Here is a 27,244-nt window from a genome sequence, read left to right as displayed (position 1 = left end):
ATAAATCTTCTCACAGAGATGGATCATAAACCATGAGATTATATCTTCGAAGAGACCTAGGAGAGACAATATTCTCTTCCAAAGGATGATATTTTAAACAGAGGCAGGCTGACCAAGGGTCACATGAAATTTTAGTAGATTTGGGGGCCTTATTTCTGGTCTCTGCACTCTCATTTCACATAATCTTTATACTCCCCATTCACAAAATTAAGGTTTCAAATAGTTCCTGAGTTTGTATGCCTCCCGAATCACTATCTTCAACCCTGAACTTCCTTAAAATCCTGGACAAAAACTCTTTCCTTCCTTCTTCCCCCTCATGGCTCCAATATCTTCTAAAGCAGAGGCTTCCCCTCCATCCCTGCTGCTGGATCCTGTCGAGCACTGTAACACCACTATGTAGTCACAACTCTTGGATGCTCACCAGGCAATGGTAATGTTAAGTCCTTAGCACCCTGGGCAATCACAGGAGTGGCCCGGTGTTCTTATTACTTTACTTATTGACAAATGAACTCTTGCAAGTAGGCTAACTTGCCTGCCCCTGTAACTAGCAAGCAGCTGAACTGGCTATGAATCCGGGGTGTGTGGTCTGACAGGGAGTCCTTACACTCTAACCTCCTGGCCTCTACAGAGTTAGAAATTCTGTCCTGACTTTAGATTGTTTGTTTGTTTTTTTTTCCCCCACCTGATCATGCTGCACAGATCAAGCACTGTCTGTCTCTCAAATCTGTTTTCTTCCTTCACAGTTGCCTATTGTTCAAGTGCCTTTCTTAGGGTTCTAAATCAGCATGGCGGGCAACAGGTGGAAGGTTTCTAATCTTTCATATTTTCTCCCAGCTGAAGGCAGACAAGCGCTAAAGTCTCTTTGTTAGCATTTAAACCTACCATAGAAATTCGGCAGGATTTGGAGTGACTCCAAAGGGAGAACAGATAGGAGGATTTAAAAAAAAAAAAACAAAACAAACCTCTTTCTTCCTTCACCACGTAAGCCCAAACCCAGTTTAGAAAGGAAAGGGCAATCTGTCAGTGCCTGGAAGGTCTGGGGTAGGATTCCCTGACCAGACAGCTGTGTGGAAGCATCCCTTCGAGGGAGGCAAGCCAACCTCAGCTGGTTCTCCAGCCCCCACTCCCAGCCCTGCTCCCAGCCCAGACAGCTGCAAAGCTTCAAGTCATTCTGTGATATATGGAGGGCAGAGGGTCGGTTCCTCACCTTTCAGGCGCCATGAAAATCTCTAGGTTCAAGGAAACACGCTGCCAGTGTAAGCAAGGCACCTAAATCTGGTCTAGGGGGCATTCTTTCAGCCACCCTCCTGGGGGCTGTAGTCTCGAGGATGGTGGTTATAAGTCTCTCTGACCTTGAGCAGTGAGAGTCAGATGTGTGGGTACTGCCTCAGTAAGGAGGCAAAAGTCCCCCTCAGAAGTGTACCTCTCTTCTACACTAGCTAGGACCTCTGGGACTGAAACCAATCTGTCAAACACAAATAACAAAGGTCACCTGGGTTTGGAGAGGGAAGCCTCAGCATCGAAGGTGCTGGTGACCTAGGGGGTGCCCAGTGTTTTAGTACCCTGGAGCAGATAGAGCAGGAAGATTGGAGACAGGGGGTTGGTGTTAGAGTATACTCACAAGATTAACTCCTCTGATTCCTATGCAAATACCTAGGGAGAGAAAGACCTACAGTGTTATTTTAAGCCTTTATCTTAAGCTCTAAATTGCCAAAACCAAACACACAAAAAAAGGAAGGAAAGCCTACTTGGAAGAGGCAAGAGGTAGGCCAGAACAGTTGCCGGCCAAGATCTAGGAAGCCGTATTTCCTAACCTAGGTAGACTTCCCAGTCAACAAACTGGGATGCGGAGGGGCCAGCTCATGTCCCTAAAATGAAAATGATGAGACCTGAGGTACTTCCGGAGAGAGGTGATTCTATCCCTACCACAAAGAAAATAAATAACTTGAAACAAGATGTGTTGATTCAAAGATACTACCGTAGAGATAGATACTAATTAAGATACTAATGACGCATCTGGGTTTGGGGGAAGGGGATACTGTTTTGAGTCCAGTCATATCCTCTAAGCAAATTCCAGTTCAATCTGTGGCTGCATGTCTGAGGCCTATAGGGCAGGTGTATGGAACAGTGACTGCTCACAGAGCAGAGTTGGCTAAGGTGGTCGTGATGTGTAGCCACCTATAGGTACCCATCTATGGTACTGAAAACCTTGTGGGGGAAAGAATGGGAAGAATGCTAAAGAAAGAATCAGCCCACTATTTTGGTCCAGACAGAGCTTTCCAATGGCTTCCTTAAAACGTCAACCAGCCTGACGAGCAAGAAGCCAGGGGTCAGGATTGTAAAAGGGCTATTTCCACATGCTGGTGTCTAAGGTCCACACTGGTCTCTGTGTTCTTAGCCTGGCTCGACTTCCTTCTAAATCACAATGGTCCTGTCAGCGACATCTTTTCTAACATGCTAATGCATCCATCCCTGTCGCCAGCCTGTTTGGAATCAATCCCTTAATGGTCTCGTTAGTTTCTGTCAATTGCAACCAAGAGGCCTGTCTAATCAGAACCACTGAAGGTTCTTAAACAGGAAAGCAGTGTGTTCAGGCTTCTGTTCCAGAAAGAGACCATACACAACAGACACTGACTACTCCTTCAGATTGATCACAGCTATACATTACAACAGGTAAATAATAACTCCCATGGGCGGTGGGGGAGGGGACACCACCACCACCACCACCGATGAAAAACTGCCCACAGAAAAATTAATGAAGCCTTTCTTCAGCTCCTCTATAACACCATTTACAGAGTTTCTAATCTCCTCTGAATCACAACCGGTAGCTCTCCTACACACTGAATTGAATAGATGGGCCAAATGAGAAGCATTTAAAGAAAACAGCGTAAAATGACTGGGATCTTAATGTGGCTCCAATTTACATGGTGATTGTGTGCGCGCGCTTCATGAATCACTTTTGATTCCTGCCACTGAGACAAAAGGGGAGAATTTTACCTTGGTAAAAGCTACATAATGGGTCAATTACATTATTCTCTCAGTGTAGTACGTTTGTTATGGTATAAATACACATCATTTCCGTTATTGTTTTGAATACTGATGGGGAAATGAGCTACACCGGCTGATTTTAATAACATTCAATATTCTTCTCCGAGGATATCCACAGCCTACCGTTTTGCTTTAACTGCTAATGGAAAAGGGGAGTGGTTTTAAATTTTTATTTATTTGTAATGTGTATGAGCGTTTCCCTGAAATGTATCTAAAACATACCACTTGTGAGCCTAGAACCCACAGACGTTAGAAGACAGCGTCAGGTGTGCTGGGACTGGAGTTACGGTCATTGTAAGCTGCCATATGGGTGCTGGGAATTGAACCCTGACCCTCTGGGTTGAACAGTAAGCATTCATTACTGCTGAATCATCTTACTACCCCAGCAAGTAATTTTAATGATATTCTTTAGGTAGTGTTTTTAATGCAGTATCATATTTAGTGACTGAAACCGATTACAAATGGGCTTGGAATGAATTGGTCTTACACGTGTCGCCAGGCCACTCAAAGGACATACTGAATGTTATGAATGTTGGACAGCTTTAGTGTGGGTTTCAACTCAGAAAACCAGGGCAGACTCAAGACTGACCAGGGAGAGAGCTGAGTGGGCAGGCCTCTGACAGCTTAGTGAAGGTATGTTTACTGTGCAGAGAGGACAGAGGAGACCCAGATGACACTGAAGGCAGAGGCCATGTCAGGAGTGACAGCAACTTCAGAGGGATACGTAATTAAAAAGCCAGAAAAGGCACTGCTGGGGAACTGAAATGCTCTGTGTGGTAAGGAACACATGAGCTCAGGGATGTCAGGAATGCCTCTGTCACATGTCACCCTGCCACATCCCAGCCAGGGGTCAGTCCCAAAGTGTTCTTGGGTTTAGAGAGGCAATAAGCAGCACAGTGAAGAACAGTTATTGGATCAGATCCCAAGGTCTCCTATCCTCTGCTTAATCCCCCTCTACCCAGGCTTCCTGGGCTGGGAAATGGCGACAGTGATCTACCTACTTAGAGCACAAGTCCCATGGCAGAGGATTGATGTGAGAATAATTTGGCAATTGAGTGTGGTTTAGGGTTCTATGAAATCAAAGTGGCCATACAGGATAGGACTCTTCCTCATTTTTCACCTGGGGGTGGATTTTTTTTTTTTCTCCCTTTAGCAAAGAATTCATAATCTACAATGGCAGCAAAGCAAGCTAGGCACCCTCCTAGGGGCGGTTTCATTCTATATTATCAGCATACCACAGAATTAAACCATCTCAAGTTCAAGCTTTATCTGTCTCGGTCGCTAAATTTAGTCACGTGAAAGTCTACGGAACTCTTAATTAAGAGCCTTTTCATCTTCTTAGTGAAAGTATCTACACATCTTTCAGAAAGGAATGAAATCAGAGGCTGGTCACAGAAGGGACATCTCCCTATGCCTTTAAATGCTTCCTCTAGAGGGGCTGATGGAGTGCCACAAACTTACAAAGGAAAAAAAAAAAAGTGTATACTGTTCCATAAAGCAACAGCAGCAGCATTGATCAGGTTCAATAGACCAATCAGGTTTTCCTAAAGTGTAGTATTTGCCGTTGAGGCCTGGTTAAGTAATTACATTCACAGGAATGTACAGGGAGCCATCAATCCCCATTCATCCATCCACGTTTACTGAGCCAAAAACTTTGCTGGGCTTGAAGATATAAAAAATGAATCCGACACAGCTGCTTTACTTCCAGCTAAAAAGAATACACCTAAACAAAGAGCTTGGGGGATGTGTTAAGGACTTTGGTGGAGGTATGCACAAGGGGCTGGGGCCAAAGGAAAGAGCAATAAATTCTTTCTGGGAAATCAAGCATCGAGCGAGTGAGGGAAGACAGCTAAGAAGGGGTGGGCTATTTCCTTTCGATAAACTAGAGATCTTACTTTACTGTGCTCTGAAAAGGAAGGTAGTTAATTTTAAATTTTACAAACTGTTGTTACTCCAGGAGCTATCTTGGTCCACTCTCTGTTTCATTTGCTTCTGACACACTCTCACACATTCAGCAGTCCCAGGACTATAAAAACTTGGCGATGTGTAATCATCGTGTTCCCCCAATAATCACAATACGAAATGAGTCCCTGGCCTGAACTTAGATCTCAAGTTCAAAGATGTTTTGAAACAAACAAATGAACAACAAACTTCGGAGAAGCCAGACATGCAGCTAATGCTTCTTCTTAACATAAAGAAAAGAAGGGATCACCTGATTATATCATGGTTCACATTTGTCTTTATGTCCGTGTTTTAAAAGGAGAAAGCGTGTTGAATAGACATCTATTCATTATGCATACCATATTCCTACTTAAAGCATAGTTGTGACAAAACCTCCATTGTTCATTGCACACCAGTCCCAAACTTGAATCATTCTAATGTAAGCATGAGAAACTCCCGGCTCCTTTGGGGTGAATTTCCAAATTCCTCTGTGTTAAATTGAGGTCTAATTTTTCCTGTGCATGGTTTTCACAAGAAGGTCCATTCCACTCCATGTGCTCCCTTTTCAGCTGTCAATAAACAGAGGCAGTGAATTCCCCACAGCTTTACAAAGCTAGTTAGGCAGAGCCATTCACTCCTTCAGGAAAACAGCGCATTGATTTCAGCCAGTTCCCAGGGTGCAGCTTGAACAAAGAGATCAAAGGCCCACCTCTCTCTCTCTCTCTCTCTCTCTCTCTCTCCCTCCAAAGCTTTCATTAGGCCCAGCCCAGACAAACTGAGACAGGTCTTCTTGAGACCAGGAGAGAGCCGGAAGGACCACCTCATGGTTCAATTCAAATTCATCGTTTCCTACATTCCAGTGACAGTCCAGAATGCTAACCATGACAAAAGGACACAATTATCTGGCATAATATACTGCTCTCTAGTTCATCCAAGGTCAGAGGGAGAGAGCAGGCGCGGAGGGAAGTCCTAGGCTTCTAGGGCCTGCTGAGCCTCAATGGCCCTCTGACCTTCCATAAATAAACTTCTTCTGGCTCTCCCTTTCTTCCTCCATGCAGTATCTTGAGGAGTGATGATCTACTTAACAGTCTGAAATTTCTTTCATGTTACTGAACCCAAACTCTTTGGAAACTTTATTCCCAAACTTAACAGCTGTGTGGGTGTGGTGGAACATCCCCCATGTAGCCCCTTATCAATCCATTTCTCTGTTCCAGTGAAGCTGCTACATGCTCCTGGTAACTCCAACTGAAAAAGTGTTCATTTCTAACTTGTAGGTATTCCCAAAAGCATCGTCCCCAGGGAAGGCCACACAGCTCAAGGAAGAGTATAGTTTGTATAAATTCTGTTTGCTAAACAGAAATAGGAACGGGGCAAAACAGTTACCTTTTTTCCTTTGACTTGGGGAGTCTAGCTGGGTAACCAGGTCCTAAATAGTGGTCTCTGTATAAAGGAGTGTTTGCATATCTGTGGGAGTTAAGAGGGCTAGCCGGGGCAGAGTGAGCCAAAGGAGTCTGAAAGAAAATGTGTTTTCCCAAGGGGTTTCCTCTATTGAGCAAACATAACTAAAAAGTTTTCTAAATTCGCCCTTGGATTCAGAACTGCTTCTTTGACTCAACCTTTACCCAACCCTGTAATGAAATGTGTTCATGGCTGTCACTCATCCTGAGTAAACAGGAGGAGAGATGGGTTACCTTTCAAAATTCCTAAACTGAAGAGAAAATAAACACTATTGGAACTAAAGGTATGGAAACCCACTTCTTGACACAGAACACACCCTTCCCACATGTCTAGTTCCAAGCTTCAGTACTGTCCTGGGGCTCACCACAGATTTCCTGAGCCCTGAGTCTACTGATTCCTGTCTATCTTTAACTACTGCAGAGGTACCACAGAGGGTATCAACAGCCCTCTGTGAAGGGCTTCCACTAATTTTCAGGGTTGGATAGAAATGAACTTTTAAAAAGCCAGAGCATCGAGATTGTGATAGCACACGCCAGCAATCTCAGGATGGCACTCAGACATTCACGATGTTGGGTCACAAGTTCAAGGTCACCTAGGCTCTATAATGAGACCCTGACTCAAAAAACTAAAGAAGGGGAAAAAAAGAGACAAAAGGGGAAGGGAACAAAACTGTAAAGGTAGGGAGAGGGAGATAGGTGAGGTGGCTTGTGATAAAGACAAGTTACTGCTCTATCAAGAATGTTAAGCTAAATCTGGCCATTGACGCACTTTAGGTTAAGGGGTTACACTAACATCTCTGTTTTCCTAGTTTTCTGAAATGGAGACAGAAGTATCTGTCAAGAATTTCTTTACAAGGTACTGTGAAATTAACATGCCTCCAAAGTTTGCTTCATTATAGGAAGCTGGTCTTATGAACAGCTTCACATAATTGCAGGTCAGTCTGACTCAAACCAGGTTCTCTGGAAACTCATTAAGTTCCTCTAAATCAAGTTATTTTTTCAGAAGTACTCCTGAAATTTACTACTTAAAGAAAGCATGTGGCAAGGGTCAAACACACTCATCAGTTCCTTTGCCTGTCTCTTAGAAGCATTTGCAAAGAACTGAGATAATGCAACTTGATCTTCCTCACAACCGACTGAGACATTAGGAATGGACTCTAGCAAGTGAAGAGACTTGCTAATGTCGTACAGCAGAAACGCCAAGTGTTCAGCCTCTAGATCTCACACTGCTCGCATTATACGCAGACGCTCTGTCCTATGGATATAATTATCCACTCAAGTCATCTCTCCCCAACTACACTGAATAAAGCAATCATGTTACTACCCTCGAAATAATTCATCTACTAGCATTGAGGCTCAACTGAAAAGGACCTTAAAATACCAGTCTATGGGCCAAATAATGAAAATATTTCACTCCAGGTCATTTACAAAGATATTCCCCTGTGATTAGAGAGGGTAAGATGCTGGGAAGGGGAATTTAAAAAAAAAAAAATGGAAGAAAAAGAAAGGAAAGAAATATGAACTTACGAAGCCAGCGACAATGACACTCTGTACCAAACAAGCCGGAGCCACCTGAAAGCAAACAAAGAGTTGTCACTGACTATCACACGACACGACAGTGGAGTGTGCGCCTTGGTTGACAGGAATGTTGAGACTGTCAGAGATTTTAGTTCACTTTTAAGACGGCCTTGACTTAATCTCCCCCAGCATCAAGATTTCACAAAACCTTATATAAAATGTTACAGCTAAAATGCTGTTGATACAGTCCAGAGTCTTGAAGATTTCTCTAGCTTTATTGGATGTGAGTATATACCAGGGGCTCCCATCACCACCAAAGTGGAGATACAGAGCAGATCTACCACCACAAGGGGCCCCACATGGCCTTTTCACAGCCCAGTCATAACTGCCACCATCAAGTTCGTGCCCATTTCAACATTAAACATGTATCCACTTATTAAGGAAAAAAAAAGATACCTCACATGCTTAACAGACTACTACCAAGTTGCATATTGAATCATGATTAAAGAATTTTCTTTTTATGCATTAAGTTTTAATTCAGAAACAAACGTTCTTTCTTCCCATGGCTACTTCGGGATAAGCAACTTACTTTAAAACTTATTTTGAAACTGTTAAAGACGACATGATCTGTGAATTCTCATCCCATGTTTTCAATGCATCTCTAACAAGAAACTTTTGGAAATTTATCATAGGACCACATGTAGGTCTTTTACATATTAATTTAATTAGCATACATATACCACTATCACCCCTGAACAGCCCAAGAGGAAACTAAGACACTGAGAAGCTGAATAAGTTATACAGAATTACATTAGCAATATTTGGGACGAGATCCTTGGCGTCTAGGCTCAACTCTCCCTCAAGATAATCAATATTAATGACATCAAAATATGTTGTGCTATCACCACAAGGCCTTCAATTATTGCTAGACTTCACCTTAATATAGAGAAACGGGATAGAAAAAAATGTCCCCGAACAATGGTACAGGTGTTTTGTTCTGTTCTGTTTTGTTTTTATGAGACAAACTCACGTTCTATAACCCAAACTGGCCTGGAATTCTCAATTATGTTGTTTCAGTCTCCCAAGTATAATGCAGCACATTAACCAGACCTGAACGGTAATTTACAAAAGGAAAATTGTTCTGTATTCAAACAGATGGAAATGATGGAAAATGGTCAAAACAAAAAAACAGAGGATGAAGCGTACAGCAAGAAGACCCCTAATTAGAACAACAAACCCATCTCATAGCCATGCCGACCCTTGAAAAAGGCTCATTCATCTAGCAAAGGGGAAGATGAGAAGTGGAATTTACAGTTACAGACAAAAAAAGCTTCAAAATTAGGCTCTTTAGCCAATGGATACGTCTAACAGCCTAAAGGTAATATCCAAATAATGATAATAATTTAGTAGAATACTTATCAGGACGAAATTTCTGTAGGTTCTATTATCTTAATGACATGGCATTATTACTGAAAAGTAGTAGCTATTTTCTCTCACAAAACAAAGCAACATATTTATGCATCACTGTGGCAGGCCGGCCCACTCGAGAATACTTAAGAGGCATATGGCCAATAAGCCACTGATATTCTGTCCCAGATACTCAGGGTATGCTTCATTTATAGATGTCCCCTTAATGGTCTAGGGTCAGGAGGTGGGCAAGGGCGGCAGACTCATTACTAGCATAGGTGGCTGTGCACAGAAGTTATACATGAAAGCAAGGGAGTGGGCTAAGATTCACTTCCATATGAAGCTACCTATTCTTGTTCCCTTGTAAGGGATGGAGTCAACTCTACCTTATCCACATTTTACTCTATTGGTAGCTCTAAAATGCTTATATTTTATTCCATTTCCAGAAACCATTATTAGTTCATGTATTTTAACTAAACCTTATAGTACCTCTCAATTACTCAAAAGCACCTTCCTCACTGTGGGCCCATGTATACATATTGAATGCCGTAATTCTGCCAACTTGCTCTCACCAAGACTCCGGAGACTGTCCAACTTCATAATGCCCCCCCATACTGTGGTCATTCCACAGATTTCCTCTCTTCCAGCTGCCCTTCCTACTCCCAATGCTTGCACACATGTCCATCAACACCCTGGCCTCATGGTTCACCGAGAAAACAAAAGCTATTGGATAAGGAATCTTACCGTTCCAACTCTAAATACACTGACTTCCCTCCAGCCACAGAACTGGAAGCCATTCCCCACCTCTCTGTCTAGACCTTTCTCTAGGTTTCCATGCCCTCCCCTTGCACTGAAACACATATCCCCACTATTTAACATACTCTGGTATATCCCAACTTAAAAAACAAACACTCCTTGACCTGATTGCACTCTACAGCTCTCTGCTCAACTTTACCCTTTCCCAGAGAAACTTCTGGAAGGTTCTCATTGCCTTGCTGCCTACTCACTTCCCAAGCTAGCTCTTTTTCTAAACACTTTATCAAAGAATACTTATTAATGCCATCAAGGAATTCTTACCCTCACTTTAAAGGTCAGGAGGCTGCTGATTAACAGAGATTATAAGGCTGTAAGTGAAAGCACCTGTTTGGAGATACTCGGGAGTCCAGGTCCTTCCCAGAGCACTCAGGACATCAGACTAGGGACTTCAAGTAGCTACACCTCCTTCCTCTCTTATGTCATCCTCCAAGCAGAAAATTCACAGACTTAGTGTAGATGATCACCAATCTTCATTATTTTTATTTGAGAAAGGAGTTACCCATGCTCCTGCATTAGCTATTTGCTAAAACTTAATTTTCTTGACAATCCAAAGAATTGGCGGCTCTATCTCCTTGATGAAATTCAACCATGGCCGAAAGGGAATAAAAAGAATAAGAATAAAAAGGTTTCCCCCGGCATCACTTTAGTAAAGCAAGCATTTGACCTTGGTCACCTGGATTCAGGAACCCTGCGGTTTTCTAATGGCTCCATTCCTTAGTTGTTCCCTTTTAGGGGGAACCTAAAGGGAACCATAAGGGAGCCATTCTGAGTTATATGACCCAATCCCATTACCTCCAAGAGATAAGAGAATTTAGAGTTGATGTAAATTCATTATAATGCCTAAAAAACTGACTTATCACAATGGAACTGTGAGAATTTACATTGTCAAGATAAGTGCCTCAATCCAGGCTATCCTAGAATGTAGCTCCCCTGGTGCTGGCTCAAAGCTGACAGACCTTGGCACCGGCCTGTAGGTCACTTCACATCCTACCCTCATTTTTCCAGGCACAAAGGCAACTGTGCTTCTTCAGAACTGCCATAAATAAGACCTGCGTGAACATGACCCTGCCTCTGATCCATTCTTCTTGCTGGACCTTCTTCAGCTGCACAATCTCCCTGAAGAGAAAAGTCCCAGGATCTATGGAAGGTACTAACCACTCTCAACTACATGAGTGTCAGGTTCATAAAACCATGGATTCTATTGCTCAGGCATGGGGGTGGGGTGGGTGTTGAGGCAAGACCATCACTAGTTCAAGGCCAGCTTTTACTATGTGGTGAGACCCAGTTAACAGAGAATGTCTAGAAGATTGTGAAGGGTATAAGTTCAGGAAAATGTTGCTAAATTGCCTGAAGACACACAATACAGGGAGGTCTAAATACACACTAATCTCTCTAAGAGAAGCCAGGGAGTCCCAGACAGTTTCACTGAAGTCTAAAAGGAACCACAGAAATGAGAAAATAAACCTACAGCATCTATCTGAGGAGCATACCTCAAGAGGGGGGAAAAAAAATAGAAATAAAGGGTATGTTTCTTTGCCTGAAAACACAATATGTAAATAAATACTTAAACTGTCCAAGTTTAGAGGACTATTGTGCTGCCACAGACAAAGGCCTCTCAGGCTGAAGTGTTAAAATGATCCTTGGGCCCTTGCATTTCCACTTGTAGGAAGTGGGAACGAAGGAAGGAAGGAAGGAAGGAAGGAAGGAAGAAAGAAAGAAAGAAAGAAAGAAAGAAAGAAAGAAAGAAAGAAAGAAAGAAAGAGAGAAAGAGAGAAAGAGAGAAAGAGAGAAAGAGAGAAAGAGAGAAAGAGAGAAAGAGAGAAAGAGAGAAAGAGTTAGTTCCCAAATGAGGCATTTTCTCTAACCCTCCCTTCTACCTGTGACTAAGAACAGGAAGATGCTCAAAACAATGACCAGACAGACTCAGGGCCCAGTAAGAAACATTTTGCTTCCTTTGGGGTATCCTATCTCAAACTTGCTGCACTTCAATCAATGACACTTTTGAGTATAAACTTATATTTAAAAAAAATTACAGACTAGGTTTGGATCTTTATTATTTGTATAATTCCTGAGATGTCAGGAGTCCCTAATTTTCCTGCACTTCTCGGATTTCAAAGCCTCACACTGAGTGGCACATCTCTATGTTCTACAAGGCAGCCTCTAGGGCTACAACGTCTTCCCTGGGCTTTTAAAAAGCAATTCTCTAGATTGCAGCGTGAAACGTCTCTTTAGAGCACAACAAGGTATTACACTAAAAGCATGCGAGGCAGGAATATGTCACGGAAGGCCTGCCAAATGGTCAGCTCTCCACCTTACCAAGCTCTCAAGATCTCAACCAGGAGCCATAAATGGCGTCATAAAAAAAAAATAATAATAACTGACATTATGCCTGTTAAGATACATGATGGGGGATGAGAGACAGCATCATAAACACGGAAGCAGCTTGTCTCCATTTCAATGCTTTTCGCCTGTGGGTGATTCAGGCTACAAATGTAATGAGTCTATCACATCCCTATGTCAAAGTACAATCCCAGGTGAGGCTACATCTGGAGACCCCACTGGTCCAGAAGTAATTAAGGTTAAGTGAGGCCAGAAGGGTAGGGCCCTATTTCAGTGGTTCCCACCCTTCCTGATGCTGAGACCCTTTAAAAAAAAAAAATCACCTGAACAGCCCCCAATTCCCTTTTAATCTACTAGGCCCCGGTGATGCTCCTGGTGGCTAGGCAGCTACATGTCACCATTCCAAAGCACGTGACAAATGCTGAGATATTGGCAGAAACTACACACAATTAAAAAAAAAAAATAGCTCAAATATTTGTTAAAAGTCAGCAAGGCAAAGATAGAAAAACCCCAAAAGTGGGGGAAACCGGGCTACAGGTATTGTGTGTGGTAGAGTTACAAGTCAGGGAAACCGGGCTACAGGTATTGCGTGTGGTAGTTACCTGCCTAGCATTTTTAAGGCCTTGGGTTTGAATCCCAGCCCTACAAAAACAAATAAAAACTCAAAACAATGAAATATCAAGTAAAGTGTGGTTTCCCCTGTTTTGAGCCCAATGAAGAATATTTAAAACTCATCCATTAATAACAATAAAAATTAGAAGGAAAATCTAAAGGAAGCCTGAACTGGTTAATCCACGAATTTAGCATGGTCTCAAAGGTCAGAGTCCAAGCAGAACACTGGCAATGAAGACACAGGCACCTCTATGCTTGCTTTACTGTAAATATTTCTACTCAGTAATTTCATTTATTTAGCCATGCATGTACTTTTAGCACCAAGGCAATACAGCCTGAACAAGCAAAAGCTTTCAAGTCAGACAAACCAGTCTTGCAACTTACTAACTATACGGTGTTGGGCAAGTTTCTTGATCTCTTTGCTGAATTTCTTCACAATTGAAAACAAAGATAATTCTACTTACCTTGCAAAACCAAGCACAATCATCACGGGTATTTAATAGTGGGAGCTATTTAGCAATCATGTTTTGTATGATAAGTACCATGCAGGGCGTTTTGGACAGAATCTCTAAGAACCTGACCGGCTGGAAATGACATTTAGATTTAAAAGAAAAAAGGATGATGAAACCTAACAATTTAAGAAGAACCATAGATCACAAATAATAGGGTTGTGATCTAGCTAGGAGGATTATCACATAGCCTCAGTACAGGACCTAGAAAGTTTGGGTTGCAAATTAGTGGAGGTGAATATACTAAACACAGGGGAAATGACAAAGGGAAAAATACATCCATTGGCCCAGTAGAATCTTCTGGAACTGCTAAGAGGTGACAGCCACCTGACCAGGGGGACTCAGTCTAAGAAGCAGCAGATATGAGGAGGCCAGCAAAGAAAGCTGGGGGTGAGCAAGGAGGGGTCACTACCAGACTTGGAACAAAGAACCTCTTTTCACAAGGACTGGGATACAAGAATGTCTTAGCAAGTAGTCATCCCTCGTGATGTGAAGAGCAGGAAACTGTACAGCAAGGAAAATTACACAGGACCACAGGGCCTGACGCTGTGGGCTGATGGGAACACAAAAACTAGGAGGGGTCTTCCCAAATTGGTACAGGTAAACTCATCTTCCGATCTTTAATCCTGACTGACCTCTAAGTCCTCAAGGACATGGGTGTATTCAAACAAGCAAAATACACTCCTGCCATGAAGTACTCAAAATGCTGTCGGTGAATGAATATATGGTAGAAATTCTAAACACAAAGTTAAGAAATCTCAATGTATGGCTAATGTAATACAAACTAGATTCACTTTCCCTTTCTGTAGCGGGGATCTGCCATGAAATAGGCAAGTGTTGAATTTGTGCATGCAAAAACTAGCTCTGTCTCTATCTTATCAAAGACTCAGATAAAAATCGATCCAGAAAAGCTTGCCTTGTTAGTTGCTAAGCTCTTGTGCAATACTCTTAGGAATCTATCATTCATTGTGTGTTTTTTTTTTTTTTTTTTTGCTATAGTCAAAGACCAGTTGCTTTATGACTCATAAGTATCACACTAGAAAGCATATTAAGTCCCAATCATATGCCCAAGGTTTAATTAACATGAGCTGATCTGATGACTAAGCAATAACTAGAAGAAAGTAATCTATCAGATGCTAAGAAATCCAAGGAGAAGAATAAACTGACTTAGAGGATAAGAACAGTTCATAACCCTCACCAATATTCTCACCAACTTCACAAGAGAGATTCCCCGTTTTCCATATTTTATGGATGGGAAAATTAAGATACTGAGAAGCTAAGCAACTCTCCAAGATTTTACTGCACCACAAAGGGATTGAACTAGGAAAGCAACTAGGATAAGAATCTAATAGATTAGATGGTGAACTTAATAAAATCAGTATCATTCATGAGACCACAGCCCTAGGCACTGGTGAGACACAGCACTGTCATTTAGTTCAGAAACAAGATAAGAACACCCATAGCCACTATGGCTGATGCTTGGTGCCTGGCCAGTGAAAGAACACAGAGACAACAGACTAGCACATGACCATTAGGAAAAACAATGCATAAGTGCCCTTTCTGAGAATGTATAGAACTATTTACTACTATAAAAGTAGCAGTATAAATAGCTACTTTTGGAAACATGGAAACAAAGGGAAATATACATTGTAAGGATTATAAAGACCCAGAACACACCTAACAAAGTACGCACCTGTCCTTTTTAAAGGACCAGTCAAGGACATTTTTAAAAAGTCAAGTGGGGTGAATGAAATGACTAGAAGTTACAGATACATCCGTTCTTTTAAAATTAACCTGTAAGTTCAAATACTGAGGGTCCTTCATGGAGAACTGGCACTAAAATTCATATAAAGTTTATATAAAAGTTCATCACCTCATCACAGCAAGAAAAGCAAATGTGATGACATCAGTAGATACGGAAGGCACTGGACAAGTTTGAAGTTGGGTATACATCTATAGAATCACCACTGGGCAGGCCTAAAAACAGTGGGAGAGCAGCCAACAGGAGGATTCCTAGTACCTAGATATTGGCTTCTAATCCCTGTCTCAAGTGAACAGAATCAGGACTTGAAAAACAGTCAGTTTTAACGAGGGAGAAAAAACATATTTATGAGTTCACGGCATTATCAAAGCACCAGAATGTAGCACCTTGAAATACTTCCCTCAAAATATTAATTACTATGGTGGCTTTAACATATATCCATAATTTAAAAAAATTCTTTCCTTCTCTTGAATTTGGACTTTCTTCTAACAACAAGAATGAATAACAGAAAAATATGGTATAATGATGAGAAACATAAAAGAAACCACGTTTGTTTTCTGTCTAACGCAACAACTACATGGTTGGGAAGACATCACTAGTTGATGTGGATACCGTGTGACCCCAGATAAGATCCAAATTGGAAATGTAAATACCTCATGATATTTGACACCCAAATCTAGACCAGCTACATAACTATGAAAGTACTCAAATTTAAATTAAGAAGTATTTATAACAGTAGCAAAATTACAGTTGTGAAATAACAATGGAATGATTTCATAAAATGTATGTAGAGGGTTTACACCACCTGAACTGTATTAAAGGGTCACAGCATTAGGAAGGTTGAGAATCACTGGTTTAAAGTACTGTGCTAATGCTACCTTATTTTTGTAAATGTATAATGGTTCTATAAGACATTAACACAGGGAAGTGGGTGGAAAGTATATAAGAATACTCTACTATCTTGGCAAATCTAAAAATTTTATAATGTTATATGATTCTATAATTTTTTTAATTTAACGTTTAAACTTACTTTTCCAATCTGTTTCCTTTTTCTTGCCTTACTGTACAGGCAAGGACCTCCAAACTCATTTAACAGACATTTTAAGGATAGATACCCTCTCTAAAATTATTTTTCTTTTTGCGTGTGGAATAATTGTGCACTTGGGAGATCCTTCCAAAGATATACACTATTCAAATAAAAATTTGGTAAGGCAACAAACTACAAGATCAAGGCACAAAGATCCACTGTTTTTATATTGAACAAGATAAAGGGGAAATAAAACTGGGAGAAAAATTATAAGAGCATAAAATGTACATAATGAGACTTAACAGTGTGTAAGTCCTCTACATGGTAATCTACAAAATAACAGTGCAAATAATTAACGAATTCATAAAATGGAAAGGTATGTTATGCTTATAAATAGCCATTTTCCATTATGATGCCAATGGATATATCAATGGACAATTTCCAAAAATTACTCTGTAAAGCCAGTACAATAATCATAAATAAAGCTCTGAAGGACTCTTAAAATGGACATGCACAACCTTACTCTAATCTACTCTAATTTATTTACTTTGCATTTACACAAATGCAAAGAATTTCATTGAAAGTTATGGAAAAAAAAATCCAAGGGTGAAAAGACAGCCCAGTGGGTAAAGCACTTGCTGGGCAAACATGTAGACTTTAGACCCCCAGCACCCACATAAAAAGTGAGTCCTGGCACCTCAGTACTGTGGAAAGAGAGACAGGCCTATGGGTGGGGCTTACAGGCAGTCAGTGTAGCAAAGGAGTGAGCTCCAGGTTCATTGATCCCATCTCAAACCCCAAGATGGAGACACATGTTGACCTCTGGCCTTCATATTTGCCAATATAAGGAAGTGTACCTGCATATGTAACACATATACACACACACACACACACACACACACACACACCACGGTGGAGGGGATTAGAGGAGGCACAAGACCTTGCCAAGGTCTTTAAGTCTAGAAATGTAGCCTAGTAGTAAGATGCTTGTCTAGTGAGCACAAGGCCCCCTTAATGCCTAGCATAAGGAAAAAACAAAAATAAAAAACCCACTATAAACCATGTTAAGATAACCTGATACTAACTTGGGAATTGAAAAGCAATCTAAGTGGAAGAGAACAAATTCAGAAATAGACCCAATTACATGACCTTTTGTTTTTCTACAAAGATTCTATCATTTAATGAAAAATAGGTTATTTTCAATTAATTTAGATAGAAGGTGTTTGCCCACATGGAAAAAGTTATCTTGATCCTGACCTAACACATACACCAGGATCAAATAGCAATAATCACAGGTCTGCCTTGAGGACAATACAGACCTGCTCATAGAAGCCACAGGCAAATGAGATTGTGAAATCAGGTATGGGCAAGACTCATAGAAACACTATTGCCCTGGTCCCCACCCCCCAAACACCCTGACAGATTGGACTTCATAGAAGTAATACTGCTTATCAAATGGCACCATTAAATTAGGCTGTGTGTGTAACTCGGTGACAAAACAATTTCCTATCCTGTGCTAGACCCTAGATTCAAGCTTTAACACACACACACACACACACACACACACACACACACACACACAGACACACACACACACAGATGAAGTGGGGGGATATGAAGGAATGTGAGGCAAATAACAAAGTAAATTCCAGAGGCAAAAATATATATATACTTATAGACAGGCCAGACCTTTAATCTTAGCACTCTGGAGACAGAAGCAGTTCGACCTCCATGAGTTCAAGGCCAGTCTGATTTACATGGGGAGTTGGCAGCATCCCAGGGAGACCTTGTCTCAAAAAACTAACAATTTGTAAGCATGACCTGCTGAGTCTCCCATCCAGACTGTATTAGGGATTAAAATGAACAAAAATTTAAAATTGCCAAAATGTGTAAACAGGTACTTCTTCACAGAGAATTTGTGATGTCCCAGCACCCAGAGGCAGGGGTGGGAGTTACTGGATAGCCTGGAATACATACTAAATTTTAGGCCAGCAAGCACTACCTAGTATGACCTGTCTCAAAAAAAAATGTAAATGCCATTCATTATAAACACTCACAATAATGCGACAAACTTATACAAAGGCCATGAATTCAACTTCTTGGGCTGTGCAGATTTTATGTCCCTTGTCATCTGACATCTTTAAAAGTTATAATATGCATAAGATATTTTTTGGAATGGAACCTAAGTCTACACATAAAGTGCACTTTACTTGTGTTTGTTTATTTACTTCCTTATTTGTCGTGCTGGGCATTGAACCTTGAGCCTCAGAGGTGCTAGGGAAGAATGTGCTGAGTTGTATAGGCCCCCTCAGCTAAGTGTCATATATGCTTGATGCATATAGCTTGAAGGCATATCTGTATACTGTTTTTATTCACTTGCATTTGACTGAAACGTATCATTTAAGGCCAGGTGTGGAATTTTCCACTTGTGGCATATTGGTGCCCAAAAGCCTTGAAGATTCAAAAAGACTAGGTTTTAAGATCAGGGACATTCAATCTGTACCTAAGAGACATATTTCTACCAACGAGTTTCAAAAACATTTGGGTATAGAGGTATAGCTCAGCAGTTAAGAGCAAACGGTGCTCTTTCATAGCCTGCCCCACCCAATTCCCAGTACCTACTGGACCTCCAGCTCCAGGGTGATCCCAGCATCTCCAGCTTCCGCAGGAACCTGCACTTACCTTTGTGAAACCCCGCAAACATACACATATATGCATAATTGAAATAAAGTAAATTCATTTTTTTTTTAAAAAAAGAAAGAACATTATAGCAATTTAATTTGTAACAGTCCAATATGAAAAACAACTCAAATGTTCATTAAAAAATATAAAATGGATAAAGGGTTTGTAATGTATACTGTTGAAGTGGAGCAAATGAACTTTTTAGGCTTTGTGGGTCTGATGGCTCTACTGTAACAAACACAGAAACAGGCTTTGACGCTGTTCCAATTAAAAAAAAAAAAACTGCTATATGAAAATATGTAGTGGGCTGGAATTGGTTAATGGGCCACAATTTGCCAGTCCAGTTACCCTTTGCCAAAGGGGTAACAAAACAAACAAAATTACAGTGTAGTATGGATGTCTCTCAGAACACAATGTAAGCAAAAAAAAAATAAAATAAAATAAAAAAAAAAAAAAAAAAAGATTATATTTTTAAGTTTACATTTTTAAGTTCTTGATGACTAAAATCAGGAGAGTGGGGAGGGGGAGAAGGAGGAGGGATGCAAAGGGTTTGTGACCACATCTGGATAGGCATGTAGGCATTTACATGAATACATTTCATCAGGCCACACCCTTTAGGTTTTGCCCTTTCCACATTTCGTATTTGCAAGTAGTGTGTAGCTCAATTTGGAGAAAGAAACAAGTCTGGTGACTAGAATGTGAATCTAAAGAAATAATATCCAGAATTCAACATGGGTAAAAAATATAAACGTCAGATTAAAAACACGTGAGAAATTTTAATACACCTAACCGTGGTTCCCAGAAAAAAAAAAAGTAGGTACTCAGGGAGAATGAACTCAGGATAAAACTTCCCAGACTTGAAAAAAAAAAAAAAAAAAAAAAAAAAACCTTTAGGTAAAAGTGTCAATCCATACATATGCACACAGTACATATATTACTGACCCGGAAAGTCTTTGATTAAGTGTCCTTCATCATCATACAAGGAACAATTAAGACCGTAACGTGACGCTCAAAAGCAATCAAGCCAGGGTTATTGATCATGGGCTAACTGCAGCGCATATCAGAATTCAGTAACAAGAGGGAAACTTGCTAAGCCTTCCTTCCACACTGGAGCTAGAGAATACCTCTCAAACACTCACAGTGAAAGAAAAAAAAATACCACAATAAAAACATGTTTAATTTTTAAACAGAACCGCATAGTACATGTAAAGCAACAGTGCATAAAAAAAAAAAAAAAAAAAAAAACTGTAACATTTTCAGATGACAATGGGTACACAACCCAAAAGCAAACCCACACAAATCTGAGCAGCACCCATGGCAAAGGGGTGCTCCAAGTCCCTGGCACAGGGACAACTGCCTTTCCAAGTAAAAAAAATAATCTAATCAAATGAAATAAAATGTTGTTTATCTTGTACTATCTTCACCACATAAACAAAACATACACATCTACACCCACGAGTACATGCGTTCCCAAACTGCTGACAAGATATAAACCATAAACACTTTAGAAATCATTGTGGAATAAATTTTATTAACAGCCAAGTTTTTTTTTGTAAAAAAAAAAAAAAAAAAATCAAGACACACATCACAAAGATGAATGTCTGTTTATTATCCGAAAGTTTCTTCAACCATGACCTGTCTCCAGAACAATGTTTCCCAAGAGAAATGTCTGCAATGTTGGAAATGTCCTGGTCTGTAATGTAGAAGTGTGTAACATAATAAAATATAAAGTTACATGTGGAGCACAAGAAATATGGCCTGGAGCCATTGAATAGCTGAAATTGAAATAAACACAGCATGCCAGCATTTTACAACCCGGAGTGGAGGATTACAAAATCTGTGTGCTTTGTTACCTTTTGAGTTTTTACTTTTTTAAATAACAAAACCTCATTTGAGTTTAATTGATAAATAAAATATAATTCCAACCAACATCAAAGTTACTTTTAAAAGAAAGCACACTGAATGCTTTCAATTTTCTCAAGTTCTTTTAAAATATATTAAATTTTTTTTACGGTATAGGAACATATGATGGATTTAATGAATAGCAATGTGCCCACCAGAAAAATAATGAAATAAGATGTTAATGCTGTTATGTTACCTAGGTAACTCTCCCTGATCCTTATGACGCAATGGAAAATATGAGATTTCCAGCCCCATACTTGGGATTCTTCCCTTTCTTTAATATACTGGTGATGGGGGGGGGGGATAACATTTAGATCTATATGTACCATTAATAGTTATTAATCCTGAAACATGGCTCAGGTCCAGTGGTCAGGAGATGAGACAGTTTCCAGAATCACGGAGATTCTTAGTGTTCACTCACACCTTCTGCCCCCCCCCCCCCCCCCCAGGGAGAGAGCCATTGACTTGTGTTTTTCTCTTTATGACTTTTAATATCTCTGTGGGTCCCTAAACAATAGCTTTGCTTGCCAGGTTCTGAATTTTACATAGATGAAATCATGCAATATTCAGTAACGTGTTTTTATTTCTTCCCCTCAACACTGAGAGGAGACTGTGTGGAAACACAAAACTACTTTATTTGCTCCTGAGCCTGCTCCATTTTATGACTGGTACATAATTTATGTTTCCCAGTCAGACGGACATGAAGGCGTTGGCCAGCTCTGTGGTACTACACAGTAAGGTTTTTTGTACCTGTTCTCTGGTGCACTCGAAAATGTATCTAGGGCAGTGGCTTTTCAACTTTTTGACCGTGACTCAGAGTAAGGAATGCCATTTTAGAATAGCATTACATACATTCGTGTGTATAAACGGACGGTATCATAAAACAAAGACCCTCTGACTGACTTGAGACACATTCTGGCATTTTAAAATTCTCTGTTTGTGGTTTACAATTTCTTATCACCGTCTCCTTAAATGATTTCACAACTCCCAAATACGGGCTTCACATTTGGAACAACGCTGCTCCGTTTAGTTTGAGGAACGGGACAGTGAGGTCGGGAAATGCATTTGTCAAATGTCGTCAACTCAGATTTTTTTTTTTTGACTTAAATGAACATTCTCATTTATTAGCATAAAAATTTCCCACTGTTTTAGAGCAAAAACCGCGAAACAACAGATTTTATCTTTTCATATGTCACTAAAATATTAATCACTTACCACACGCCAAGTAAGCAGGCACAGACTCCAACCCAGACCTATGGATTAAAACGCAGAGAAAAGGGGAAAGGGTTGGTATGTGTGTGGGGGGTGCACTTCAGGGGATCAGCACCTCCGCGAGGCCCCAGAAAGCTAACAGGAGCTACCCTGTAGGGTGGGGTGGGGTTAGCGGAAGATTCCTAGAAGAATCTACTCTGAGACATTTCTATTTTTAATTTTTACTCGATTCCTAAAACATCAAAGTAGCACATTTGTTGCAAGGGGGATTCCCAACATTTTTGGAGCTTTTTTTTTTTTTTTTTTTTTTTTAGGTAAAAAGCCAAAACCCTTACTAGCGACCTTAAAGTTGACGTGGAGACTGGAGAAAAAAGTACACAAGTTGCGCTCTGAATTCTCCGAGGAATTCCTAGGAGTCCAGCATTTTCAAGTAGCTTTAAGAGCGAGAATGAGAGCACCCAGTTATCGTTAAAAGTGTATTTCCCCCAAAGGAACACAAATCACCTCTCCCCGACTTTTTTTTTTTTTTTTTCCTTTTAGCGACTTGCGTGTCGCCAGGTTGTAAGGACCGCGGCTAAGTGCCGCATAGCTCACGGTGCGAGCTAGCGCGGCACGAGTGCCCATTTGGAGGGACCCAGAGCCTTTCGCTGGATCTCTGGCTGCAGCTAAGGCACCCAGGGTTGGAGTTTATCACCTCGGAGCCTGAAGGGTCCGGGACCCTGTAGTCCGCGAAGAGCAGCAACCCTCCCTGCGGCATCGCCAAGCCAAGTCCCTGCAGCGCCCCGATGTCACTTACTTACCTACCCTAGCAGGCAGGACTCAGGCGACCCCGACACCGTCGGTCCGCTGGCAGGCACAGCCTAAGCAGCCATGACGGCGCTCAGGAGGTGCCCGCTCTCCACTCCGCTTGCCGCGAGCCCCGTGCCCGCGGCCGCAACTCCCCGAGCGTTCTCCCGCCTGCCAGGCGAGTGAGGCTGGAGAACTCCCCAGCCCCGTCTAAATGAAGGCTCGGGGCGGTCCCTGCCCAAGCTGAGTGACAAATCACAGATGCCGTGGGCTTTGCCGCGCAACACACCAGCCAAGGGGATGGCTGCACAGACGAGGCTGCGGGCGGGGCTGCGAGAGTAGCTGCTCCCCCCCCCCTCTGGTGTCACGTGGGAAGAAGAGGCCCCGTTGGGGCTCAGGGGTCGGCGGGGGAGGACAGCCACGCAGCCCTCCGTGGTGACTCATCGGCTGTGTGCGCAAAGCCAAGGTCGCCTAGGTGCCGCGTTGGCGCAGGTAGCCTCAACTCAGCCCGAATATCTGCGTATTGATCGCTCCATCCCCACCGGGATGATCCACCCTCGGCCACATCACAAACCAGAAGCTTGCTGGAGTGGGGGCGGAGGGGTGATGGATGCTTTGTGAGCTGGAGCTTGTAGCCAGAGGCCAAAGGAACTTAGTCCCTGTGTGGGCAGTGGTACAACTGCTGGTGTGGCCACAGAGGGGCTCTAACAGCTTTGAGGCTCAGTACCCCATGATAGCCCCTGTGAAAACCTTATTCTCCCCGCTGAATAGCAAATAAACAAGACAGATTGGAAGCAATTTTTGTGACCACGGCTCGCATTGCCCAATACTTTAAAGGCATTTAAAATATTTTATAGTGTTTTTTGTTTTGTTTTGTTTTGAGAAAGAGCCTGAAACGAATCTCCAGGGTTTGCTTTTGTCCTTGTAAGACATAGCTACTTAAAGGGAGTCTGTGAACACAAATTGGAAAAAGTAAGGAACAGGGCTTCCGGACTTGTTTCAGTTTCACAGTCTCCTAAGTGAGACAGAGGCGTGCACACTTTCTCCTATCCTAACCCAGACTCAATTTCCCACCGTCATTTATATTGCTTTTGGCTTATTAGCAGCTAAATGTGCGATCTTAACTCCAGATTTAATGAACGTGATGGTCATGGTAGACCTTTCATAGATTGCGTTTATCTAATAAGGAAAGCTGGCTATATGTTGTTCCCTTAGGCCGTTTTCTTAAGAAGTATGTGACTTCCACGTTCGAGGGAAAATACGCTTTTGTCTTTACATGTAGATAAACAAAACCTTGGTATTTTGAATCCAAGCCTTGCAAAACCTCACAGAACACAAAAGCAATTTCCTCACAGTTTTTTTTTTTTTTTTTAAACCAGGGGTCTCATGTAGTCCAGACTGGCCTTGTACTCACTGTGTACCCAGGCTAGCCTTGAACTCCTGATCCTTTTGTCTCCTAAATGCCGGCAGTACATACTTGCAACACCGTGTCCTGTACGACCGCCTTACTGATGAAAGGGCTCCACGCAAAGGCCTGAATCCTACATAAGCTTCTCTCCGAGGTCACTTGGTTTTTCTGCTTGAATGCCTGAAGAATTATTTATCAAAGGCCAAACGGCCTGCTCTCCCCACCCCTGCCCCCATTCCACGTATACCATGCTCTTTTAATTTTTAAGTTACATTCTTTAAAGAGTATAATATTCCATTCATGTTATATCTGAACCAGCTTCCGTTTTAGGCGTTGGTGTTGTTTTTGTAGACTATTTTTTTCCTATGAATTCTTTAGGTCTCAAGGCACGGAGACCTGGGAGGAAGAATGCTCGCGGAAACAGCTATGATTGGGAATACAGCTTGCCTAGGCAACTCAGCCCCCCGTTGGTAAAGCCTACATCCCTTCACCAGACCCCTCCTCAATAGAAACCGCGCCTTCCCATAAACTCTGATTGGAGTTTTCAGCAGATCATAGCGCCCCAGGAGGTGAACTGAATAGCAGCATTAAGTGTTTTGTTTCCTGGACACTTCATAAAGATGCTCCTGACTGACTTCCAATGTGGCAGATTTTTGAGATTCTCAAGACTTAGTCTGACTTTTTTTTCCCCCAACATGTCTCTAAGGGGGAAGATGGGGTGGGTATAGGCATATTGTATGCACACGGCACTTCAATAAACCTTAGCTCTGCTATCAATTCTCAAATTGGACACTGTAAGAATGCTGTTTTGGATAGGTTATGAGCATCTGTAATCCCAGCACTCAGAAGGCAAAAACAGGAGGGTAGAAAAGTTCAAGGCCAGTCTGTACTTGAGACGGCCATAGTGAGACCCTGTTTGAAAAAAAGAAAAGAAAACTAAGAGGAGAGGTTTTTTTTTTTCTCTCCTTGGTTATTTGACATGCTGTTTTCTTTCCCTTAGGTGGTCTAATTTTGACTTTCTCATGCTTCCCTGATATGCTTATACAGGAATCTCTCATTGATAATAAATCATAGGGAACCTTTTTTTTTTTTCCTACTAGGCTATTTTCAGAGTTCTTTTTTAAATGTGGGTTTCCCTGGTAGCTGTGACAGCTAAGCTTTTCCTCAAAAACACACATCCCCAAAAGGTTTTAGGACACAGGTTGTAAATAAATCCTCACAAGGTAAAAACCAGGAAGGAGGATGGCAATATATTAAAATGGGTGGGGATGGCTTCTGTGCTGCTAGGCTACACCTCAGAAGTGTCATCAAATCTGTACAAAAAAAGACACGATATTTTCTCAAAAAAAAAAAAAAAAAAAAAACCTCTCTCATTTTTGAAACACCAAAGATGTCAAAATCATCTCTCATGGCAAAACTGAACCACGGGGGTCTCTCCACAGTAGCCCCTCTGACAGTCAGAAATCCTGTAACCAGTCGTTCTTTTTCTAAGTACTTCCAAGTGCTGTTTTGTTCCACAGACTTTTCGTTGAATTCTTAAAATGTCTTTATGGGTCAGGCATGGTGGCTCATGACTATGACCCTAACACTTAAGAGGCAGAAGCAAGAAGGTTAGGTATTCAAGGAATTCAAAATCTTCCTTACAAGTGAGTTCGAGGCCAGACTGGGCTGCATGAGACTTTAGCAGGGAAAAAAAAGTAAGTGTGTGTGTGTGTGTGTGTGTGTGTGTGTGTGTGTGTGTGTTCTCCTTATCAAATAAAAAGCAAGAAGATTGATGCTGATTTACACAGTGGTAACGTGTCAGAACTCTTCACTATCAGGGCTGGTTTTACAAGGGATAGCAGGTATGAGCATTCTAATATTTACACCATGTGAACAGACAGTTGATACAAAATATGAACACAATAACCAAATAATAGGCGACAGTATCATTTTTCAGTCATGTAGAAAAGACGTTGAGCAAAATCTGACATTCATTCTTGAAAACAAAACGTAGAACTATAGGGGACCTTCCTTGGCCTGCTAATGGGCAGACTCGTTTCCTATAGCTGTCACAATACATTACCACAAATGGTTGCTTCAAAACAAGAAACTTTCTCACAACTCAAGAAGCAAGAAGTCGGCCATTTAAAAGATCAGCAAAGATCACGTGCACCCTCTAGTGGCCTTTGGGGAGAACCCACCGCTGCTTCTAGCAAGGTTTTGTCGCTGTTCTTTGGCTTGAGAGTCACACTGTCCCCATCTCTGCCTCTATCTCCAGTATGTCTTCTTGACTAGTGGCTCCACTGTCATCTTTTTAGGACACTTGTCATTGTATCATAATAATATTTCACCTGAATTACTTTAACACAAGTATAATACCTAATGTTTTCATATGGAATCTCATCAAAACTGGACTTACAGGTTCTCTGGCCCCTGATGTATAAAACTTTAATTTAGAATGTAAGTTTTCCCTCCACTCCCATTATATATATATATATATTTTTTTTAATCAAATAATGTAACAACAACGAGTACCAAGGATTAGGACATAGACATGGGTGTGTCTGGGAAGGTGTGGAACTTGCTTTGCAGATCAGGCTGGCAGCACACTCTCAGAGATCTGCCTGCCTCTGCCTCCCAAGTGCTGGGATTTAAGGTGTGTGTCCTACCATCACCTCCACCTGGCAAGAGTGCTGTCTTTTAATCTTCTATAACAAGTGAAACCCAGATCTAATTTGTTGCAGAACTGTAATGAACTGATTTTAACTTTATATGAAAAGAACATAGAGGAGGGGGAAAAATCACCTTAAAATATAGATATGGGTGTTCCTTCAG

The 27,244-nt window shown here is 41.4% G+C and overlaps 1 protein-coding gene across 8 annotated transcripts in view; it reads right to left on the bottom strand.

The window, feature by feature from the left end:
* Plagl1 (PLAG1 like zinc finger 1) overlaps positions 1 to 23,295 on the bottom strand; it is a 40,627-nt gene extending 17,332 nt beyond the window's left edge. For 2 of the 8 annotated variants that reach the window (XM_076926872.1, XM_076926874.1), the window contains exons 1-4: positions 23,034 to 23,295; positions 22,237 to 22,274; positions 7,974 to 8,018; positions 1,622 to 1,653 (exon numbers count right to left, since the gene is read on the bottom strand). The gene's annotated coding sequence lies outside the window, so the exon portion shown is untranslated. The remainder of the gene's footprint in view (positions 1 to 1,621; positions 1,654 to 7,973; positions 8,019 to 22,236; positions 22,275 to 23,033) is intronic. The other 6 variants (XM_076926873.1, XM_076926877.1, XM_076926875.1 and 3 more) reach the window with 3 other exon arrangements.
* Between the last annotated feature and the right edge of the window lie 3,949 nt (positions 23,296 to 27,244).

The sequence above is a fragment of the Arvicanthis niloticus genome, chromosome 28, assembly GCF_011762505.2.
Source record: "Arvicanthis niloticus isolate mArvNil1 chromosome 28, mArvNil1.pat.X, whole genome shotgun sequence".
In the NCBI taxonomy this organism is placed as follows: domain Eukaryota; kingdom Metazoa; phylum Chordata; class Mammalia; order Rodentia; family Muridae; genus Arvicanthis; species Arvicanthis niloticus.
Note: the sequence above shows the minus strand (reverse complement) of the source record. Positions and strands in the feature narration are given on the sequence as shown.